Below are 24,898 nucleotides of genomic sequence, written 5' to 3' on the forward strand. Positions count from 1 at the left end.
TGCAATTTGGCCTTTTGGTGGTATGGCAGCGCAAAGTGGCTCCCGTCCTGAACTGATCTTTACCCCGTGCTTGCTGTCGTTTGTGGCCAATGAAGTGTCATGCCGAATTGGTGTTTAATCACGCAGCAAATGCAATGCGAGCCGCCCTGGCTGCCCGCTTCATACAGCCTATCATCCGGAACATGCTTTAGTGGTGCCCTCTCGAGCCGCGGACACGGAGTGCGGCAGCCGTGACTGATCGCTGAGCTCACTACCTTTCCTCCTCTTGTTCACGGCCACTCAAGCAACCAAGGATATCATGAAGGAGGTTATCTTTTGGTTGTTTTTGTAATTTTAATTTGCCTATAACTTCTAAAGTAAAGCGACATTCGAGAAAAGAACAGTTTTATTAAGTTACTACGCGCAGTGTGCTCAGGTTCGGTGCAAATTAAAAACCAGTTAAAAAGTCGGTGCAGGGCCCCTTTAAGGGACAATGTGTTCTCAGCGTCACACTAAGCCACCAGACAACTGCGTTGGAAGCCGTGGTGACAGACAAGAGACACACAACCTTGCTTGAAAGAATGTGGATCGACAAGCTTAGGATCGATTTGAACAGACTATTTGTTAGATCCGTTAAACTGATTATAAGTCGACCCCCCCCCCCACCATACGGTAGTCATGACTACCGTATGGTGGGGTGGTCGACTTACGATCAAACCAAAGCATTCTACCACCGCAAAAACGAAACCAGGGTGTCTAACAAATTATTATTTTGAAATTCCCCCACTTTTCCAGGTTTTCCCTGACAATTTCAGGTGAAATTGCCTGACCACTGAAGAGGTGATTAAATATACAAGAACATTACAACACAAGGAATTGAGCATTGAGCACTCGGAGGATAATTTTGCACAGGCTTCATCCAACTTGCACATCCTGAAATATTCGGGTTCGTCCAGTGCGGATTAAACGAGAACTTCCTTACCGCCGACATCGTCAGTGAAGAGGCCACTTCCAGAAACATGACGCTCAACCACACACGTCAATAACCGGATGACAGCATGGTCGCCAGACGCACAATTTCGGATACTTTCACCTTACTGCTTCGATTGGGGTCTGCGGCTTTCCCATTTGTTATCTAGTAGCTCTAATGGATCTATCTAGTATCGCGGCCACAGTCGAATCCAATCGAATCGAAGGCTTAGACTGCATTTGTCGGCTGTTCCCTTTGTATTGAGTAGCAAACCCTACAACGGGTAAGCAGAGCCTGCGCTCCGGTCTAAGCAGAATTAATTGCCTACCGTAAAATACCGGGCAAGCGCCCACTCAAACTTTGGAGGTAATCGCAAAACAATGGGGGATGGGCACTTGTCCGGTCATCAATTTTACATATAAATGTACCGTGCTCATTTTCTCAGATCTCACAAACTTGGTAATGGGCACTTAATGTGGAATGGGCGGATGCGCGGTATTCTACGGTATATTTCTGCCCCCAAGTCCTCAAGTCTTTGCTCAGGGCACTTGAAGGCGTTTCCGGCTCATTTGCCCTGACTGGGCTCGCTTTTCGACCATATCCCTGACAATTCCCCGATTTTTCCGAGTAATTTAAATTTTCCTGACAATTCCCGGTTCTCCTGGCTAGGCGTCCATTGCGTGTAGGGGGCTGGGCTTTTGAAACACACTTTGCCGTTCTCATGTGGTCGCAATAAAATGTGTATCTAAAGATTTGACGTGTGCCACGCTGGACTTCATGCTCACATGATTCTAGTGCATGTTCACTGACAGTCTCTGCTGCTGCATGAAGCTGAAGGTCCAGCTACAGTTGAAGCCTGATGCAACTCCACGGCTCTTTATTTCAAATTGCATCGGCATCCGCCATTTTTCCAACGAACAATGCACCAGGTCGCTCCAGGTCTGGATGGCGAGGCTTTTTATCTAGACATCATCACTTTAACTGGGAAGGACGCCTCCGATCACCTTCAGAATCTTAACCTCGAGAGACTTGGGAGAATACAGCTTCATAAAACTACCCTTTCAGTAAGAACCTATCGAGAGACCTAATACTTGCGGCTTATATGCCGAAATTTTATGGAGCCGGTGACTAACATAAATTTGCATTTTCAAGTAAAAAAGTAATAACTTTTTTTTTTATTTGCAAAATCCATTTTTTAATTTATCTTCACAGCAACTGGCAAAAGGTATTCCAGTATGAATTTCACCACAAAAATATATGGTTATGAACACCATTTCTCAACGATAGATTTATTGCGCATATTCCATGCAAAGCTATGCTTTACTTCGTTTGGGGGGTATAGAAGCTCATAAAATAGACCATTTGCTATATTACCCAAGCATCAAGAAGAATGCAGGGATTGGTGTTCCACGGGCCACACGCGCACGCCTTCCCCGTGTAAAAGATTCAAAGTAAATAACCCAAATAAAGCGTTCACGAACGCGCGTGCAAGATGCCATTTGTTTTTGGTATTTGCTTTAGAAAAGCTACTACTGCTGAGGTCAGCACGTATGGCGCACGGAACACCAATCCTTGCATTCTCCTTGATGCTTGGGTAATATAGCAATAGGTATAATGGTTCGCAGGACTGAAACCTTGCACGCCCTCTTTCTATGTGGCTACAAACACCACCTGCATCTACAGGAAACTCTCACTCGAGCAAATGTCGGTTTAAGATATTTCAGAATAACAAACTTTAAAAAAATCTCTGGCGGTTTTACTACGCATTTTATGCAAAAATGTTTCAGTTAAACGAAAAACGAATTTCGGAATAGCGAATATTTCAGTTCAACAAACTTGATCGGTGGACCCAGGAATTATTTTTGCAATCAGTTCAACGAAGTTTTGTGCTCAGCGGTGCTAGCGTAGTCGGTGCCCGCCGCACTGCCACCACCACATCTGCAGCAGCGTCGTATCATTGCTGGCGTTTACAGCGCCACCGAGGCAAAACAGCCGTGCGGTAAACGATAACAAACCACGTGCCGTGTGTTTTTTCTTTGTCATCGGTTCCGTTCGGCCATCTTAGTTTTGGGTAACAACGGCAGGACGTTAATTTGTGTGCCCACTTTATAATGAGTACGACGAAACGGTTGTCTCTATCAGACAAGCTCAAAATTCTTCAGCGTCTAGACAACGGTCAAAAACAAGTGGACATTATGAAGGACTATAGGATTCCACCATCGATGTAGTCAACGATAGTGAAGTTAAAGTCGAAGCTTGAAAGAGAAACTGCGTTCAATCCCAACAAGAAACAACTCTGTACGAGATATTTCCAGCCAGTGGGCAATGCCTCTGCGGTATAGGCCTCCTGCGCTGAAGCTTTGAACAGACTGTAGCACTCTCCTTTTGGGTAGTACAAGCTTGCCTGATGGAGCCTCGCACTACATATGGCACGTTGGTTGAGCTTTCTTAACTCTGTGTGGTGCTGAAGAACGAAAAAACACCTTTGGACGCCAGAAATCGGCCAAACTCAATGTTGCGAGTCAATCGAAAGTGCCAAATTCGTGACACCACCGCTAGGGCACGCGCCTATTATTTCTTGGTGGTGACGTCAGAATACCTGTGTCGTCATGCTTTCATTTTTTTTTTCTTTTTCACGTCTCCTTTGGAACGCGTGAAACGGTATCTGTTGGCTCACGCTCTTAGCGTCTTAGCTTTGACGGCGTTCAATTTGCTTTTTTTTTTGTATTTATATATGTAACTATTTCTTTGGGTTCCTTGAAGTTCACTCAAGTGAGAGTTTACTGTATCACGTCGACCGAGTGAGTGGATCAAAAGCTGACATTCCCAGGTAGTGTCCCCTTTTGACTTGATTTCTCTATCTACCACTGAAAACCTGCCAAATACTGCAACCTTTCAAGGCGGGCAAGTCGGCACGTGTTGTAGTGACAATAAAATAACGCAAAAAAAAGTCACGGGGACAAATAGAAGGATTACACAGACAGAGCTTTAGAAAATAGTCACTACGGCTCCTAAACAGAAGAGCACCCATCATGAACACAAACAGGGCAAAGAACGAGGGCCAGTAGAACAAGTGGACAGGACTAGCCTCGTCCTTTGCACTTAGCGGTGTTTGTGTTCGTGATGCTTAACCAACTGGCCCACCAGTTCATTTTGGAGCATTCACCACTTTTAGCATCTTAAGTTCAAATACGTTTACAAATGCTGAAGAAATAAAAAAGAGAAGCGACGTTCCTCGAACACCACAGGGTTAATCTGATGCTTGCATAAAGGTATAGACTACTTCCATAAAGCCCTGCATGCAACACGGCCCGCGTTGCACTCTGGGAACTAGTTGGCCAGGGAGGAGAGTGGCATGGTTTCGATCGAGACGTCGGCAAGAGGTCACACACAGAGCGTGGACTATTAACGGCCGTTATCTCATGTTTTCTGGTCCCGAGAGCGGCATTTGTGGTCTCTAAACTAACCCAAATGGCCAGACCTCGAAGCTTTAGCACAAGCCCCAGACGTATAGCTTGTCTTAATGCATGCTTGTTGTATTTTTCTACTTGAGCCTTTCTGTTAGCGTTTCGAGGTATGTGGACGAGCCAGAGCTGGGAAGGTCGACGCTGCCAAGCTCGGGGATCTTGTTTGCGTACGAGTCAACAGGCTGTAGCAACCAATAAGTGTGCATACATCGAGATTGCGCCTTTACATTAGTGTTGTTGATCAGGAAGTTTGTTTGTTTCGTGCGTCCATAGACGAAATATCACTTTTTGCAATTACTGTTTTCTTAATATGCCTCAGTATGTGAGGTGAAACTCGGAGGCCCCATTGAAAAGCTCAATTATAATACACTTCTTATCTCTTATCTGTACTGACCCGCAGCACTGCACGAAGCAAAGTCCCCACCCACTTGCATTTTACAAATTTATTTATTTATTTATTGATACTGTCGGCTTTTTACAAGGCCTTTACAGGAGTGGTAATACATACAAGAAGTAAAAGAACAATCATGCACTGACACTTCAAAAAAGTGATTCACCCGGAGGAATAAAAAAGCAAAAGAAATACATTCAAAACACAAAGTCAGGGCACATTATCAAGCACTATACTCTTTATATTTTTAACAAAATCGCAGACATTTGTCATAGTGACGACGAAATTCGGGAGGTGGTTCCATTCCTTTATTGCCCTAGGAAAGAAACTAAATTTAAAACAATCATTTTTGACAGATGGTTCCCTGATGTGCATGCTATGACGATGTCTCGTACATTCACTGACGCGTACGTCCATGTAATTATTTTTGTCTATCTTAACTAGACCATGAATGATCAAAAAAATTAATTTCAGGCGGTCGCACTTTGTTCTTAATTCAAGAGAAGGAAGTTCAGCAAGTCTACAGAGTTCAGTGGGGGAATGGTTACGATTATATTTATTAAAGATAAACCCGGAAGCAAGCCGCTGGACTTTATCAAGTTTCGACGAGTTAGCTATTGTACATGGATCCCACACTACTTTTGCATATTCAAGGATAGGTCTCACCAGTGTTTTATAAGCTAATACTTTTATTTCTGGCGAAGCACTTGCAAGATTTCTTCTGAGGTACCATAGTGCCTGGTTAGCTTTTCTGGACACTTTTTCCGTGTGTGTATTCCATCTTAAGTCGCTTGTAAAGGTAACTCCTAAGTACTTATCTTCGTCTACACGAGGTAGGTTGGTGTCATCTATAAAGTAATCATAATTTAGGATTTTTTCTTGTTATAGACATAACGACTGATTTTCGAGGGTTTAACACCATTTGCCACTCGTCGCACCAATGTTTGATTTCGAGGAGTTCATTTTGCAGTTTTAGTTGATCTTGTTCAGTTTCTATTTTATTGTACAAAATAGTACAATCATCCGCAAACAGCTTAATTGGAACTGATATTCCACAGCGTATGTCGTCTATAAATATTAAAAATAAAAGCGGTCCTAGCACACTACCTTGTGGAACTCCAGAAGCAACTGGAGCGGGTCTAGACACACAGCCTCCCAACTCAACGAATTGAACTCTCGATGAAAGATACGAGCAAAACCAGTTTGTAATGATGGGGTTCTTAAACAAGGCGTTAATTTTAAGCAACAATTTAGGATGAGACACTTTATCGAATGCTTTTGCAAAATCTAAAAATATGACGTCCGTTTGGCCACGGTTATTTATAGATTGGGAAAGATCGTGCACGGTTTCGATGAGTTGGGTCGTTGTGGAAAGACATTTACGAAATCCATGTTGATATTGAAACAAAATATTGTGATCGTTGAGGAACGTTAAAAGATGCTTTGAAACAATATGTTCAAGAAGCTTAGAGCACGTGTTAATGAGAGATATAGGTAGGTAGTTTCCCACACAAGAAACAGAGCCTCCTTTATGTATGGGTACAATTTTGGCAGTCTTCCAGGCTTTTGGCACGGAACCATTATTTATAGACGACTGAAAAATTATAGTAAGATATTTGGCAACCCATTCAGCGTACCGCTTCAAAAACGCATTAGGAATTCCGTCAGGCCCAGCACTTTTTTTTACATCGATGTTAAGTAAGAGGTTAATAACTCCCTCCTCTTGAATTAATAAGTCACTAATTGGAGGATATCCAGCGAAATTTCTACCTCTTGGCAAATGTTGGTTGTCTCGAGTAAACACAGATGAAAAAAAGGGTATTGAATTCTTCCGCTCGTTGCTGACTGTTGTCAGAAGTAATTTCCTTTTTTCGGAGGGGATTAACATATCGCCAGAATTTAGCCGGGGCTTCTATAAGCCGGTTGAGCCGAACATGAACGCTCCGGAACTCTTGGGCCTGGTCCGCCAAGTCGCCAGGTGCGCACCAGACGGCGAAGTTGAACGTTGTATCTCGGAGGGAGTGGACGTGTTGTCTAGGAACAATAACAAACCCGCGAAGCCCCATATTCCGGTTAAGGGTGTGGTGTCGCTATTGAAAGAGCGTCGATTGTCTATCATTCCCGCCGACAAGGAAGGAGGGTTTGTGGTCTTAACAGAAGCCGAATTCGGGAGTAAGGCCCTTGAGGCTATTTCGTCAGTGTTCAAGCAGCGTCAAAAGGTGTCTTTAACTAAGCTAAAGCCGGAGGGGAAAAAATTGTGCCAGAGGTAAAAATTAGACAGGTTGTCACAGAGTATTGACAAAACCAAAAGCGAGTGCCTACAGATGATGTTCAGCGCTAAGACGCACAAAGTTGATTGTCCGTTAAGAGTGATAGTTTCGGAGAGAGGCACATGGCAGAAATCGATAGCACTCTTTCTGCAAGATAAACTGGGAGCCATTTGTATGGACGACCCGTTTTTAGTCAAAAGCTCGGATGAAGTCGTAGATTTTTTAAAGACAAACGCGGACAAAGGCTTTCTAGCCTGCTCACTTGACATAAAGGATTTATACTATTCCCTACCGCACAACAAACTACTGACCTGCGTAGAGGAAAGCATCGATAAACACGGGGTGGTGGCCTTTCAGAACGCAGCAGGAATGACTGTAGATGACTTTCTCGAATTGCTTACATTTTATCTAAACTCGACCTTTGTTGAGTGGAACAGCGGAGTGTATATTCAGAAGCGAGGGGTGTGTATTGGCTTGTGTTTAGCTCCAGTTTTAAGCGATATATTTTTAGCCCATCATGACAGAGTTTTCTCGGAACGCCTGAATGACTTTAATGGCACTAGTAAGGTTTTTAGATTCGTCGACGATTATTTAGTTTTTCTTCCCCATGACGTTTCTCACTTTCCCTCGGTGGTGAACAGCCTTTTAACAGTTTTTAGTACCGTCCTAGATCCTCTCAAGCTTACGCACGAGGTACCTGTGGACAACGTCATACAGTTTTTAGATATCAGGCTCACACTTTCGGAGCAACATGTGTGTTGGAAATACCAACCAAGAGCAAATAAGCCCCTGTTGCCTTTCAATTCATCCCATTCAAAACTTGTCAAGAGAGGAATTGTAAATTTGTGCTTTGTGAACGCCATCAGAAGGTCGTGTCATCATGCGATGCCTTCAGGTCTGAAGGAGCAGTCAGAACGCTTGGTGGCTGCCGGTTTCCCGGGAACGCTCCTGGTGTCGGTTGCAGAAAAGGTTTTAAAGAAGCTACGAGTAGTAGCGAGTCCAGACCAGGATGTGGCCCAAAAGAAACAAAGAGTGGCGGTTGTGCCTTACATGCACAAAACGGCACACAATCTCAAAAGGATAGCAAACCGCCTAAACGCTCGGGTGGTTTTTTCTGCACCCGAAAAACTTGCCAAGTTGTGCAAAATGACGGACCCTTACCGCAAACCACCGGTTGGCTGCGTGAAAAAGCATTGCAGCCCATTTGTAGATTGCGCAGATGGCGTCGTTTATGAGATCCCGCTGACGTCCGGTAAAAAGTATGTTGGACAGACGGGAAGATGTCTAAATGACAGATTGCGCGAGCACAACCTAAAAGTGAGCGGACAGCGTGACGGTCATTTGTCCATGCACTGCCATGACTGTGGCTGCAAACCTGAATTTAATTTGTGCACTGTCATTAGAAAACATAGAGATAAGACGGTAAGGGAAATTATAGAGGCGGACCTGATAAGAAACTACGGGGATCGATGTGTCAGCGTGGCGTCGATCGATTTGGCAGACAAAGAGATACAGTTCTTGCGATCAGTGGCGTGGCTTGGGATTGGTTGAATGGCGCGATGATGCAGAGTATTTATACCTTTGATTTTCTGACGATTAAACCAGTTGAAGTTAGCGCATTGTGTTGTCTCGTTCCTACCCTTCGTCCCTGTCGTGAAGCGCTATTATGTTCTCCAAGTTTCTATAATAAATTTCTTAAGAGTGACATTGTAAAATTTATGCTTCGAATCTTTAACAAGCCTCTTCAGATCGTGACTCAAGCTTTGCAGTGTCATTTTCCTAGAGTCATTTGGTTTAATTGCATTAGCTTTCCGACATCGCTTTATTTTTATTTTTACATGAATAATTTCTCTAGTGATCCAGGGGTTCTTAGTTCTTATTATTTTGATACGCGTAGGCACAAATAAACTAATACAGTGTGCTGTCACATCAGCAAAAAAATTCCACAAAACTTCGGTAGCAGCATCTAACTGGTGGAGTGACTGGAAGTCGTGAAGCGATTTCTCAAGATAATCTAAAATGCTAACGTCATCTGCTTCCTCAAAATTAAGAACCTTTTTATGCGGAGGGCGACCAAGCCTGCAAGGGCTGAAGTTTAGCGTCATGCATGTCATTTTGTGATCTGAGATGCCTTCAAAAAGTTCACATTCCGAAAGAAGGGGTGTTAGGTTTGTGGAAACAAAGATTAAGTCAAGTAATGATGATGCAGCAGAAGTCGTTCTTGTGTGTTCTGTGACAACTTGAGATAAATTATAACAAAATGCAATTTCCAGTAGTTGCTCGCAGCTGGCTCCGTCTGTTGTTCCCACCGAAAGCGTACTCCAGTCAATGCCTGGTAAGTTAAAGTCGCCTACTAACAAGATGTTTTTATTATGACATATTACAGAGTCCATATACTGTCGCAACTTCACTAAAAAGTCAACTGAGGAATTGGGAGGTCTGTATACACCGCCTAGGACTATAACCCGGTCATTCATTCTAATCTGGACCCATAGAGCTTCGATATCTTTAACCTCATCCAGTACAGTAAATACAATATCGCTTTTGATCAAAATTGCTACACCTCCGCCACGTGCTTCCCTATCTTTTCTAATTATGGTATAATTTGGTGGTGTAATTTCACTGTCTAAAATATTGCAATGTAGCCACGTTTCTGTAATCACCATAGCGTCGGGTTCGTGCTCAAGAACAATGCTTTCAATTAGGTCAACTTTATTTACAATACTTCGGGCATTTATGTTAATTAGTTTAAAGCGTGCTTTGTTGTGACGTCATTGATCCTTATCCTGCGTACTCGGATATGATGAGCACCGATATCTTTCGTTTCTAACCTCGTCTCAGGCATAGAGAACGTTGTTTATTTTGACCTTATCAAAAACCAATCTAGCCTTTGCGCCTTCCTTTCTTTCATCTGCAGTAGAGTTCCACAGGTGCTTGCGTATCTCCACGACTCTTTTTGAGAAATCCTCGTTAATGCTGATTTGGGTACCCTTTAGTTTGGAGCAATTGTTAAGAATTTTCATTTTATCCCGAAAGTCAGTGAATTTCACAATAACAGGCCGAATTCTACCGGGTATGTGCCTCCCAAGTCTGTGAATTCTTTCAATGGAATCAACCTTAACTTTCAGTATACCATCAAATACCTCATGAGTTACGCTTCTCACAAGGACTTCTTCCGTTTCGGGTGTTGCTTCACTGATACCTCTAATTATCAAATTATTTCTCCGGGATCGATTTTCAAGATCGTCGATTTGTTTGTAAAAAGAAGTAATTTCGTGATCGTGACCGGTAAGCCTGGTTTCAATTTGACCAAGCCTGCCACTAGTTTCATCGACCATTTGTAATTTTTCCTCAATCGTGTCCAGCCTGTTTTGCAGCTTCTGTACATTGATTTCCGAAGTGTCTTGTTTTACCTGAATTTCGTTGACCTTTTTAAGGATCTCTTTTTGTGTCTATTCAACATTGCGTATGCGCATAACGTTATCCTGCAATCGTATAGGCATATTCGCACATACAAACCGTTTCAAGAAAGCAAAAGTCGAGCACTTGTGTAAAAAATGTCGCACCATTCACCAGAACTACGCCGCACGGGCACGAACCCCTTTGCGGTGCGCCAAACGAACGAAATTATTCAAAGTGCATTTGACGGTTGCTAATGGTCATAATATTTGTTATGTGCTTGCTTTCTTCCTGTCTGAGTATACCAAGATAATTTCAGACACACCGTTCAGGCACAGATCCTGGGCGTCAGTAAAAGCTCGTCCAAAAAGGCTTAGCGAGGAGTAGGCGACGCTTGTTAGGGCCTTCGTCGTAGATAGCCAATCTCAGCGTTTGTGAAAATTAATCTTCTATCAGCATAAAATTTGAGTGGGAGATATATGATGACACGAGGAAGACATCATATAACTTTGGTGCAGTAGTGAGGTCGAATTTATTGCGTTTCCTTAAAAGTTCATGCGTCAACGCTGGGCTCAACTTTGATACTCCTGGGAGGATGCGGTTCGCTTTTCGCCCAATGAAGTAACAAGAAGACGTTTGGCAAACAAAATATGTGTAAGGAACCAGGTGACCAAATTTCAGTTGTAGCTCACTGGTACTAGAGGGGATTATTGAAATTGAACACAAAGGTGAGGTGACTAAGCCACGTCTTAGTACGTTTGCATACGCACACACAATATCCGGTGCTTTGGGAACCAAGGAAAGTGCCCCGGTCTTCGTTTTGTATCGCTCGAGAATGAGTGTATTGTATGTTCGTGAAAAGTCAGATAATCGAAAACGCAAGCAGCGCATTCGGTCGCGGCGCAATAGCACGAGATGGAGCTGCTCAGTCGAAACCAAAACTGAGTGGCCAACTAGTTCCCAGAGTGCACCGCGTGGTATTTCGCCGCGATGGGGCACTTTGGTTTTGGAAGAAGTCCATTCATCAATCGGTGCAAATGCAGTGGTGGTCCAGCCATTTTAGGTTTTGGAGCAATTTTTGCAGCAAGAAAAACCCAATTTTGGAGCAATTCGTATCACATAAACTCCCCTTTTGGAGCAGAGAAAAGCTCGTTTTGGAGCACCTTGGTATCAGGAAAACTAAACATTTTGGAGCAGCATGAACATAGAGCAGTTCTGTGCCATGTCTTTATTATTATATATATATTACGGCTGCCGAAAGTCCGAAACTATAGCGATTTATTAAACATGTTTGTAAGCTCTATTCTGAGTTCGCACGCAGTGCGACAGTATGACAACCAAGGGGTGACCAATCGTTTACGGCATTTGACATGAAAAGGAACACGCAACAATTCGCAACAAGGAAATCAAGCAACGACCACGCGATCGAAAAGAGTACCACGTTCGGTATTGATGCCGCTGGTCTGCCGGTGAACGAGCGTCGGAACAAATTTCTACTATGGGGTCTGTAACTTAAAACGCGCATGCAGAAAAAAAAACTACTCACGTTGGCTCCTCTTTAAGAGGACTTAGTAGTGGCGATGCAGAAATGAACAGCCGCAACGCCGCATATCAAAACGGTCGCAACAAAACAATAATGCGCAATAATGCCACTGGGCCGGAAACCTGAATTGGATTGTGATGGCTATGGTAACGGCTCTACCCTTTATATCGGGCGGCACCTTGCACCTGCTTGCACCACCTAGAGCACTATATAGGTCTATAGTGCTCTAGCACCACCTAGCCTAGAAAATAAAACTCCCCCGGGTTGCCAGCCGAAAACGCCATTCTTCCAAAAAAGGATTCGTTCACGGACCGACTAGCCCTTTTTGGCGCAATTTGTGTCTTTAGGCGCAGCAAGGCGCAGGTAAAGGAGAATTTATCAAAATGGCGCAATTGGCGCAGCTGGACCACCCCTGCAAATGTTTCAGATGGCACCCAGCCCCGACAACAAATACAAATGCTACAAGGCCTCCTAGCACCCGTCAAGCAAAGGGTGGCAAGGAAGTGAGCCCACCTGTCCGTCGTCGTCTTTGTCGTGAAGACCTTCTGTACCCCGAAGCGTAGTGGGAGGACCCTCTGAACCCCCAAGCGTAGTAGGAGGACCTCAGCATGGCGCCCAAGTTCGTCGGGTCCTGCAGCCACATCAAGAGGCAAGCCGTCGTCGACACCCCTAAACTCGCAAAGATGTACACTACACGATACTTTTAAGGCCTGTTTACACGTACGCCAACTCGGCAGTACAGACATAGCACTGACTTTGCACTAAAGACCCAGTCTTGTCCCGTTCACACACACAATGCAGCACAAATTTGGCGATGATGCAGCAGTGAATCGGCTCCGTCTCAGCGCCGGGATGGATGTGCGAACCGACATTTGGTGCAAATATGACATTGGTCCTTTCTAAAAATTTAAGAATGCAATCGTAGGCACCGAGTTGTACCGCTTAGGTTAGTACCTGAAACATGCTCTTAACAGCCCACTATTAGTATTGATAACAGCCTTGAGATTGTAAAACAAACAAAAAATAGAGACTGCTCGTTTGCGCCAACCAAGAAGACGAGAACGGCGTCTCCGTGGCCGTGTTTCAAAATTCACTCCATCTTACTCCGGGGTAAGGGTTTTGGACCTTGGCATTCTAATACCTACCTACGTCCAGCGCCTTTTAGTCTGTGCTGTCACGTGACACGACCCACCGGAGTAACTCGAATCGACTTGGGTGAGATTTGGAACACAATTCGTTGGACGCCCGACCTCAGGCACGCGCTCGCTGCCTTTAGTCATGCTTCAGCTGCACGTGCACGCTCGTGGCTCAACAGGTGCGGAAGCACTGCCAAAGGTGGGAAGCTTGTGCTGGCCTCCCCAAGTTCTCATCCTGTCAGTGATGGAGAAGGATGTTCTCAAATGCTTCTATAGACCAGCACGCGGCCCTGACGTCACGCAGCTGCGGTGGCATTGTCGACGGTACTGCGTGTGCGCAGACGCTTCACTTCACGTGAATTTGGTTTCTGCGCATGCGCAGTGCCCACACCTGGTGTAGGCAAACGCGGGCTTCTTTGTGAACAGCATGTTGGTGTATACTGAGGAGTGCCCAGGTGGCACCACTGACTGGCGACAGAACTAATGAAATACGATCGGCGGCGACCTCTACGTAGTAAAGGAACCCTTCCTCGTCTATGCGTGAATGCAATGAAGCGGCGAAAGAGCCTACAGATCTTGCAAACGACAATGGTAACACTTGGGAGTGCTTGGCTTATAGTTATGATTCAGCTATTGCCTCCAATCTTCTAAAATAGCGCTTAAACTAGAGAACACTTCAGTTGAGGGCGGGGACGGCCGAGGGAACTTTTACGAGCTGGGGGACCCTTGACTGTACTCTGGGGGGTTCCTAGAAATGCAGTTTACTTTTGGAACCCAAGGTCTCAGCCAGGAATGGCCAAACTGTGGCTCGAAAGTCGCGTGTAGCTGATCGCGTGTCTGAATGCAGCTCCCTGGTAAACATACGCCCCTCGTAAGAGTAGAGGAAAGAGTTATTGAAAACGACTTGCGTTCAGGCAGCATTGCGCCACACACCATATGTACGCCGAGCAAGGCGCTTGTTTCACGAATGGGGATGTGCAATAAGACATAACGAGCAATAGCTTCATGAATGGAATTCGCTGTGGCCACTAACTGAGACAAAAGACAAAAAAAAAAAGAAAACAGCCACGTTTTACTTTTACTCTTCACATCAAATAGTCCTTTTTCTGTGGTCTATTACATACGTCCATCTGGCCCCCCCTGCCCTAAGTGTACCTCACTCGACGGCTCCACTCCAGACGAACCCAAAAGCACCCACTGCCCGATGCAGCGAGTCCTCCGACTCACCTGATGGCTTCTGTTCGTGGTGAGGTAGTCAAGATTGGTGAGGGAAGACCGCTTGGGTGCCAATTCCCGCTGCTCAGCGAGACCCAGCATCTCTGTCCAGGGCAATGACGCTCCGGAAGATTAACTTGCTGCCCCGGATGTGCAGAGAGAACGGCTCCCGCCTGCCCGTCTTCAGCGCCAGCAACACTGAGTGCAGACCAAACATCACTTCCCCAATCACCCTGGCAGGCCTCGCGGACTTCTTGTAGACAGCCTGGTACATATACAAACTTGGACGGTGGTGGCACAAACACTCACAATGATTACCTCAAGCAATGATGCAAAGTCTGTCGGCTCAATTCAGCCACGGCGATGTAATTTCAGCTCCCGAAAGTTCACCTTTTTGCCCAATATGGCTTATCTTTCACCCCCCAATTTCGTAAAAAAAAAAAAAAAAAAAAAGAACTTTTTAGCATTGTACTTCTCTTTAATAATGATGAACTTCTTAAGCATTTCCGATCTCATCAATCATCAAAAGCTTACAATCTTCAAAATTAACAACGGACAGCACATGATCTAAACACCTTGGCAAAGCGACCCATTTGAAAAGTCTGTCTACGCGCCCTGTCTTGTGCCAAAGCGGTAAGGACGACATTATGAAGCTCCTCCACAGCAAGACAAGCGGACGTCTCTGGAAGAGCAGGAGACTGGGAATTTTCTCTACCAAGTCTGTCCTTGTTACGTCGCCTTCGATTCACTAAAGTTGAAGGTGCTTGAAGTTAGGCTATCTTGTCCTTCAATCGCCGCCATTAGAGCGGAAATATTGCACTTCTTTTTTGACGGCTCAGAGTTTTGAAAAGGAGTAAAGCGATACGCACTATGTCGTGCGCCTCGACCGGAAATGGCTATACGCACTACGCGGAGAGCTCATGCCCTTTGGGTCACCCTTTTCGGACAGCGCGTGTATCACTGGTGAGCGCATTAACCCATCCCACCGCCAGCGTTCATGCCGCTTCGCCGCGACAGTGTGCGACCACTAGCTACAAAACTTAACCCGTACACACCGCTTTGCTGCATCCAGCTGGCAACCCAAGCCCCACTGTCCCTGGTTGCAGCTCCGGAAAGAGAGTCCCATACCATTTAGTTCTGCAAAATTTCATCAACAAGTTTTTTTTTTTGTTTTTTTTTTTTCAGTGTTAATTGTAAAAAAAGAAATGTCAAATATCACCAAAATGCTGGACAAAAAAATGTTCTAGAAAGAAAAAAAAAGTATGACCACAGTGGCGACTGAACCGAGGCCCGCTGCGTATGAAGCGGACACCAGTGGGCAAGGCGACAGCAAGCCTGACATGTCGCATAAATGGTTTTTCCCTTGTACGCAGTTTTTGCTGCTGCTACTGCTGTCGCACCACAGTTCATCACCAACGGAGGACACGCGCGGACACAATCAACTGGGGACCATCAGCCTACAGGACTACGCGGCAACTAAAGTGCTCGTCACTCAGATTACAGCATCACCTCGTCACCGAGTGCACAATGACAAGGACTACAGTCACGTGTTTGATCGGCAAATGAAAATCCTGGGAGGCACTTCAACGTCGGCCTTCGGGGCTATAAAGGCACAGCTGCACGGATCAGCGATCAGTGGGCAAGGCGACAGCAAGCCTGACATGTCGCATAAATGGTTTTTCCCTTGTACGCAGGTATGTGGAGAATTTGATGATTATTCGTACCGCTCAGATGACCGTTGTTTATTGCTGTTGCCTTGCCCAAGGCGCGTGAAACTGCTCCTTGTTGCCATTGTTGATTGTCGCTGGAGAGCACTTGTGCTTTTAAGGGGAGGAGATGTTGAAGAAAATCCTGGCCCAGCCTAGAGATACAATGCGGGAAATACTGGAAAGTCTGAAAGAGATGGCGGCTAACATATCAACATTGGTACAGGGTCAGAAAAGCTTTGAAAAATGATTAGAGGCTATTGAAGCGTCTACTTCCAAGATAAAGGATCTCAGTAGGGAGCTAAATGACACACAAGGAAAACTAGTGCACTTAGAAGCGACCGTAGTAAAGCTCGAGTCAAAGATCGATGACTTGGAAAATAGAAGTAGGAGAAATAACTTGGTAATCTACGGAGTAGAGGAGTCTGACGCAGAAACGGAGCAACATTTGGTGGAAAAAGTGGTGGAAGGCTTCTTTAAAACAAAAATGGGTGTTGAAGTTAAATCTCTCGAAAGAATTCACCGTCTCGGAAGGGTGGCTAGGGGTAAACCGAGACCAGTAATCTTGCGCTTTGGAAACTACAATGAAAGGCAAAATATTCTCAGAAATGCTAAAAAATTAAAAGGAACGCGCATATTTATTAACGAGGACTTTTCGAAAAATGTTAGAATGATAAGGAAAAAACTGTGGGACAGTGCGAAAGAAAACAGGCAAAGGGGAGAGAAGGTATACTTAGCGTATGATAAATTGAAGATTAATGGAGTGACTTACGCATGGGAAGTAGATACAAACCAGAGAGTTGAACTTTACTCAGCCGGAGAAGTACCTTCACCCGAGCATGATAATTGACAGGCATCTGATTTCCCACAGGCAAACAGTGTCCTATTTATTAACCTTAATGCAAGAAGTATCGTAAATAAAACCCTCGAGCTAGAACATATTTTAATAGAGCATGACCCCGATGTAGTAGCTATCACTGAAACCTGGTTAGACTCGTCTGTGACAGATGATATCATAATACCTCCCGGTTACGTGCTCTATCGAAAGGACAGAGAAAGTAGAGGAGGGGGTGTTGCTCTAGTAATCAAATCTTGTTTAAATTCTTCAGAAATCGAGGGAGCTCCAGGCATAGAAAATGTATGGTGTAGCATCAAAATGGAAAAAAGTGAGTTAATTGTGGGAGTACTGTATCGACCCCCGCAAATGCCATGTGGATATTTGCGAGATTTAAGTGAGTTCCTTTTTAAACTGAAAGTAAGTTCCAAGAAGGTTGTTTTAATGGGAGATTTCAATCTCGGTGGAATTGACTGGGTAACGTTAGGATCTGGGAACCACGAAGTATCATGTGCTGAGGAACTTTTAGATATAGTTTTCTCACATAATTTAACTCAAATTGTTAAGGGACATACTAGAATACAAGGGAAATCAGAAGCTCTTTTGGATTTAATATTTATAAATGAGAACCTTATAAACCACGCGTATGATTGCAAGATTAGCCCGGGAGTTTCGGACCACAGCACTGTACATTTTACGTTGTCCTTAAAGCCTATGCTCAGGAGAATTGAAATTACTTCGTATAAAAACTTTCAAAAAGCCAATGACGAGTCAGTTATTGATCAACTTAGCCTGAACTATGATAACTTCGAGCACCTAGCTGGCAACCCGTTGATAGAAGTGAATGACCTATGGCTCAATTTTAAGGAAATGATACTTGAATGCACTCGTAAGTTTGTCCCAGTGGAAATAAGAAAAGAAAACTTGAACAGTCCTTGGATTACAAGGGACATAATCCACCACAAACGACGATTGTCAAGGTGTAGAGCAAGAGCATGCAAAAAACACGACGGGTTCCAGCAGGCAAAAATACAGTCACTGAGCAAAGAGCTGAAAGCAAAAATAAAAACTTCGAAAACGATTTTCTTTAATGTAAAAATGCAAAACTTTTTGAGATATTCACCACAGAAGTTTTGGCGACAATTAAAACCAAGTAAGAAAGTAATTACCGAAGTGATAGTAGAAGAAGAAGTGATTGAGGACAAAACTGAAATTGCGAATTGCTTTAACCAATATTTTGTCAGTGTTTTTTCCTCTGATAATAACATTTTACCAACATTTTGTTTGTTTGAGAATGTGCCCCCAATCGAAGACGTGGAGGTCTCAGAGGAAGGAATTTTTTCACAGCTACTTCTTATCGATCCAAAGAAAGCCGCCGGACCGGATGACATTCATAATCAATTTTTAAGGCGTTATAGCGAATGGTGTTCAAAATATCTCACGATCATTTTTAATAAATCGCTTTCAGATGGGTCCGTTCCCAATGACTGGAAGCTGGCCAAAATAATACCTATTCTTAAGACTGGAAATGCCTGTAAGGTCACGAATTATAGACCCATATCATTAATATCTACTTGTTGTAAAATACTTGAGCATGTTGTTTCAAAGCATATAAGGATGTTTTTGGATACCTACTCTGTTCTTGATGAAAAACAGCATGGCTTTCGAAAAGGCCTGTCTACCACAACTCAATTAACAGAATAAATTCACGATTTTTCTTCTGCCCTTGACAGAAGAGGTCAGATTGATGTAATTTTTTTAGACTTTCAAAAAGCATTCGATAAGGTAAACCATAATAAATTACTTTTAAAGCTCAAGCATTTACTAAAAAACACGAAAGTTCTGCGATGGATAGAAATGTTTTTGTTTTGTAGAAGGCAATTTGTGAGCATTGATGGTCACGCTTCCATGCCTTGCGGGGTCGACTCGGGAGTCCCCCAAGGTTCTGTACTTGGGCCCCTGTTATTTTTGGTTTTTATTAATGACGTTCTTCGCGATATTACAGTAAAGGCACGACTTTTTGCTGATGATTGTATATTGTATACTTACATAAACGATGATTCTGACCATGTTGAACTAAACGACTGTTTGCAGAAAATTAGCAAATGGTGCGAGATCTGGCAAATGTCTTTAAATACTGACAAAACAGTTTGCATGTCAATAACGCATAGGAGAGTTCCTTCTGTGTATAACTACTACTTGAAGAGTGAACCTTTGTCTAGGGTAGATGAATTTAAGTATTTAGGACTAACAATAACCAGTGATTTAAGTTGGAACAAACATGTCAGTAATATAGTAAAAAAAGCCACAGCTAAACTCTGGTCACTAAGAAGATCATTAAAATTGGCAACCACTGAAACTAAATTGCTAGCTTATAAAATGCTAATAAGACCTAGATTGGAGTATGCTAGTGAAGTTTGGGATCCTCACACAAAAGGTTTAATATTGAAATTAGAAAAAGTTCAAAGAATGGCACTGCGTTTTATTTTTTCGAAGTACAGAAGACTGGATTCACCAACTGAGCTCTATTCTAAGGCAAGCATTTCCTTATTAGAAGAGAGGAGAAAAAATAAGCGTTTAAAAATGCTTTTTATGATTTTAGATGGCACACTGCAGATTGATAAACATCAATTCATCAAACCCCATCTATCTAGAATCACACGTAATAAGCATACTAGGACAATCGAAGAGTACAGATTCAACAAAGAATGTTTCAAGAATTCGTATTTCTCTCGGACAATAAGGGAATGGAATACACTTCCTGAAAGCGTTGTTATATCCAAAACGGTTTTTGATTTTACAAAGTGTCTCCCATGTAACTAATAGACCTCCTGTTATCATTTTTGCTGTACCTTCTGCTTTTGATATGAGTATTAGGTGTCGTATAGTCCTTCATTTTTTGTCATTGTGTTCTGCATGTGTATTACATTGTCTACTGTTTTTTGTACTCACTCCTATCATAGTCCCCACTGGGGGACTGATAGTATTATGAAATAAATAAATAAATAAATAAAAAATCACTATGCTACACCACCCCTTTGGAAAAAATAAATGGGGGTTGTGTACATTTATACAGCGTGTAGTTGGGTCAGCCATTTCAAAGTTGCGACGAGTCACTCACTGTAGATGAGCACTTTAGCCAGTGAAGTACAACCGCTGGCCTGGGGTCTTTAACGTGCACCACGCAGCAGTAATACACGACCGCACGCCGATACGATGCTCATCCAGATCGAAACGGGCAGGGGCCCTGGGGATTGAACCCAGGATCCCTGGGTTCAATCGGAAACGAGTTGTAACCATTCGTTTTATACGAGTTGCGCGTAGTGCGTATAGCCATCTCCGGTCGAGGTGGACGACGTAGTGCGTATGGCTTTACACTTTGAAAAAAGTTTATTCTCTTTTTGGGGATGTGCCAAAAGGTCTCGAAAGCAACACCAAACATTCCGCGAATTGGCGGAAGTGTGTACCTCTGCGACTGGGGGGCATGATTTCTGGCCCCGCATCAAATCCACACCGGCGACGCCCTCATGGTGCCAAGCTTTGTTGTGGAAACACCGTTCAGGCAGTGCCGTCCGTCTGGCTTGGCACGCGGCATCGAACACACATTGGGGCCCCTCCTGAAAAGTCGACAACATAGACGTGAAAGAAGATTAAAGCGGAATAGCAGTAAACGAAGCAAGTTTGGTGCAAAATAAAAATAAAAAGAGCCCGCATGGATCATGATCGTGCACAGTACAGTCACTCTACTGCACAGCGTGGTGCAGAGGCACAACCGAGACAGTGGCGAAGGTCGCGGCGGTCGTCTCCGCGTGGCGAATGTGAACAGGCAAATTACCTGGGTCGGATGGAAGACAACGAATGTCATGCCGCGAGAAAAGAACAAAAAGCGTGAAACCCCAGTGAGCGTCCAAAACCAAGTCTAAACAGCGCGGCCAACACCAAAAAACAAATCTACCGGAAACGGAAACATTGACTGCAGTGTTGCCAACTCAAAAATTGAAAACCCGCAGTCGGAATCCCAAAAACCGCTAAAGCCAAAGCACAGCGCAAAAATGCCTTTTTAACAATTTAATTTTTGCTTTAATTCTTGCTCAAAGGTATATTAACAGAATAGATCACGTCAATATCATCTTAAAAGAAGCTTTCCTTATGTTTTGACTAGAAATCTGTCACGCCACGCCACAAGAACTTTTCTTGGCAATGCAGTGGAAGCAGACCTGTGCCAACGAGCTCGTTGACCTGTGCGCCCACCACTGATCTCTATTATAGTGGCGCCCACTGATCTCTGGATCGCGTTTGCCCGCTCCGCGAATGCGGTCACTGGCGGCCATCTTTAAGTAGAGTTATATCACCTCTAGCCAATGTAAGCTGCTGCAGCCGCTATCATCCATCCATGGTAGATAGCGTTTTGGCAGGTGGGTTGGTCAAAATAGCGTGGGTGATATTGCGTGCTTGATTAAAATTATTTGACGAAACATGTTTTGAAACACGGCGTGAACAGTAGTCCGGTTTTTGAGGACCTGGTAAAAGTTTCACAAAATCGCAGCACCGGGAGAAAAGCAGCACAGCACGTATCGAAAGTCGCATCGAAAGAAGCATCGAAAGCAGACGACGGTACGGAATCTGCTTTTGATACGAGCTGCGCTGCTTTCCCCCGGTGCTGCGCTTTCGTAGAACTTTCTCCGGGTCCTCAAAGATGAGGCTACCGTTCACGCCGGGTTTCAAGAATCTGCTTCGTCGAACAACTTCAATCAAGCACGAAATGTCACCCACGGTACAGTGTACTAGATCTACGGCTATTTTATGGCAGCCTGCCGCCATTGCGCTGTTCGCCATATTACTATGATGGTGTCACAGGTTCGGATGTGAAAGATCCCGTTTAAACAAACAAATTTGGAATTTGACTTGGACCGCTGTCCAGGTGTTAGGACCACACCTTGGCGATAGACATCCTGAGAGGCGGGAGGAACTGAGAGCAAAGCATGCCGACGTTACGAACAGTATTTTATATAAAATAATTCTAAAGTAAGGGAAAGGCGCACAGGACGTACACACATTCGAAAGAATGAAAGAAAAAAAAAATATCAAAAGTTCAATCGAGGTTGTCATACAGTTTTGGAGGGGGAGAGCCGAGTCAGCGTTCCAAGGTGCAGGTGGAGGTCCGGTTCGTTGCGCCGCCAGTCGGGGTCGAGAAGCCATGGTGGCTTGGGTGTTGTCGTGACGCACAGCACTCACTCACAAGCACTCACACCCCTCTCCGTCGAATACCTTCTCGGTGTTCGAAAAACCATAACGCCGCGGACCTGCTCAGCGCCGACCATCCACACCGTCGCAACCTTGCCCCGCGGTGTGTTCCACAAAACCTCGCGCGCGCGGGCTAAGCTCGTGCTCCTGTCCTCGGCGCTCGCGCACCCCACTCACAAACACGGCAACGGACAACAACATAACCATTGAAAAGCAAAAGTAGCTATTGAATTCTGTGACAGATGGCTAGAGATAATATAACTCTACCTAAAGATGGCCGCCTGTGACCGCATTAGATACACCTTTCCAAAAACCGCTCCTAGGCCGCCGCCATGTTGCTGATGCTGATGCGGTTGGTGCGACTCTCGCGCCCTCTATCAACTAGAAATTTTCTGCCACTCTCTGGGACTGTGAAGACCCGCTAGCGCGGTTCTCTACCTAGGTTTTTGCGGTTTTGCATTCGACGTTTTCTCGCCTTTCTTGAAAGTTTCCACTTAATTTTTTTATGCGTGCTGCGTACCCTTTCGGTGTTATCTTCCATTGTGAGAAATAAGGCTGGTAAGTGCCTGCCATTCAAACTTTTCTGCTCGACATTCAAGGGAAACGAAAGACGTGAAGGACGTCGAACGACCCTCGACGCGATTTTGCGAACATTGTTCTCCCCCCTCCCAGAGATAATCCGCGTAAAATCCTCAGCCATCTCCAAAAACAGTTGTCCGGGTTGGGGTGAGAAACGGGTCAGTCGCGTTTGTTTCTTTGCCTTGGTGCGGTTGTGAAAAAAGGAAGCTCTCCCCAAGACGTGCCCCAAAACGAAGTCATCCCGGATTCCGTCCGATCGTCAAGATGTGACTGTCGTCGACTGTGACTGTGTTATTTGAGATCTTTCTCAAATAAATTCGTTTCGGATAACGCTGCATCGTGTGGTACGTACGAATGTTAACATTTCCTCAATTGTATGTCCGTGTCCTGTCCATCGGTAAACACGTTATTTGTGAGCGTGAAAAATGCATGCCTTTCGGCCCTCTTCTGTTGCAATTTATTTTTGACAGCAAAGCCCTTTGTCGTTTCGCATGCGGCGAATCCCGCGGTGCCGTCAAAACTTATTGCAAGAAAAAAACAAATAACTAGAACTATTCATTCCAGTCGCATTCGTTCTGTCGCGCGTGTACCCAACAAAAAAAGTTTAGATTTTTTTTTTTGCTGTTTTTGTTTTTTTAAATGTGGCACAATGCTTTCTCAATGTCCTCCGAAAATATAGCGGGAAAAGACGAGAATTCAGCCGCCAGCAGCGTTTGAAACTGCACCTACGCAGGCTGCGCCTATTGAAATCACAGTCCACTCGGTTAGGGTTAGGAGGGACGCCGGTGAGAGTCTAGCCTCAAACTCAGTGACTGGGCTCACAAACGGTTTGTTGCCCCTGGGGTCGAGTGTTTTTTGGAAACCTCGATCATCCGCACCGGTGCGCACCGGGGCACTGAGGTGCGCCCCTTGATCTTCGATCAAGTGCACCGGTGCGCACCGGACGTCCTCGATCAACGAAGCGCACCCTCCCGGTGCGGCTTTTCGTTGCCCCAACGGGCACCAAGAAAATCGGCGGTGCGCCGGGGGGGCAGTCCCATCAGGCATTGCGGCCAGGAGCGGGAATCGAGAAGATGGCGGGAGCACGTGGGCGGGAGTAGCAGACGCGCAGACTATCGAGATGGCGACCTTGCAAAAACGAACACGCCTCGCAGCTGCACTAGATGATTTCCTCGGGTCTTCTGACGGCGAGACGACGAGCTTCTCACCATCGCCGTGATTACTGGCGATTGCTGCGGTGGCAAGGAGCGCCCGAAAAGCACGAACTTCGTGGAAAGCGGCGCGAAGCGTTTCGATGACAGCAGGGTACGGCTATTATCTGGTGTTTCGTCTCCTTGAACCAATAATGATGGCCAACATATACATGTGGAATTGTCACCCGCTTCGTGACCCCATCGACAATCACGTCCACGATGTTTATTTCTCTGAGACCGTCAAATCCGCGAGTAAAAGAATAGAAGCAATTGACAGCAGACGGGCACCGTGCGCCGACCTACGCAAGAAAAAACGAACAAAACGCGAAGTGACGCAAGGTGAAGCTCGCCGCGGTGCACCGGCGCGGCGCAGTTTGTCCTCGATGTTGCACCGACATCGCGCTGCACGACCGAGGAGGGCTGTGCACTGTGTTGGTTTCAGGGCGATTCCGGTGCGAGTTGATCGAAGATGCTAATAGAGATCAGTGTGTGCGCCTCTGCTGTGCGCCACCGCGCCGCGCCGCCGCCGCCGCCTGTTTTGCTCTCGCCGCCCTGTGCCGCCGCCGTAATCCCCAGAGCCAGCACGCCGCCGCTGCCGCCGCAAAATAACCCCGGCGCGCGACCGGCGCCGCCATTTTTTTATTTTTTTTTTATTTTAGGGGGGGGGGGGGGGGACAGGCAAGTATTGGAGTTTTTTTTTTTTTTTTTCTGGTTCTCTATGAGTTTTACTTACTATATTATGCATAACACATGAATAGGTACACTTGTGTCTGTATGCTTTTTTTCTCTAATTGCTACTCATGTAAATATATTAATAAATGTAGAAGTTCCATAGAAAACGGACACACGGAACGATAAAAAAAAACTAACAAAACAACAAGTCTCAAACACAGTTTATTTGAACAAGGAACGTTGTTCAAATATACCTCGAGACCCTCACCACCAAAAAAGAAACACCTTCTCTTCACTAG

At 44.9% G+C, this 24,898-nt stretch overlaps 1 long non-coding RNA gene and 1 pseudogene across 1 annotated transcript in view; one reads left to right on the top strand and one right to left on the bottom strand.

Annotated features, from left to right (window-relative positions):
- Positions 1-20,839, bottom strand: part of LOC8052541 — a 42,507-nt gene extending 21,668 nt beyond the window's left edge. Inside the window, exons 1-4 of the long non-coding RNA XR_006077299.1 lie at positions 20,747-20,839; positions 20,379-20,528; positions 14,383-14,568; positions 12,533-12,650 (exon numbers count right to left, since the gene is read on the bottom strand). This is a non-coding gene — a long non-coding RNA (uncharacterized LOC8052541). The remainder of the gene's footprint in view (positions 1-12,532; positions 12,651-14,382; positions 14,569-20,378; positions 20,529-20,746) is intronic.
- LOC115325996 lies at positions 15,711-17,077 on the top strand (annotated as a pseudogene).
- Positions 20,840-24,898: the final 4,059 nt, after the last annotated feature.

The sequence above is a fragment of the Ixodes scapularis genome, unplaced genomic scaffold (genome assembly GCF_016920785.2).
Source record: "Ixodes scapularis isolate PalLabHiFi unplaced genomic scaffold, ASM1692078v2 ptg002250l_1___fragment_2___debris__unscaffolded, whole genome shotgun sequence".
Lineage (NCBI taxonomy): Eukaryota > Metazoa > Arthropoda > Arachnida > Ixodida > Ixodidae > Ixodes > Ixodes scapularis.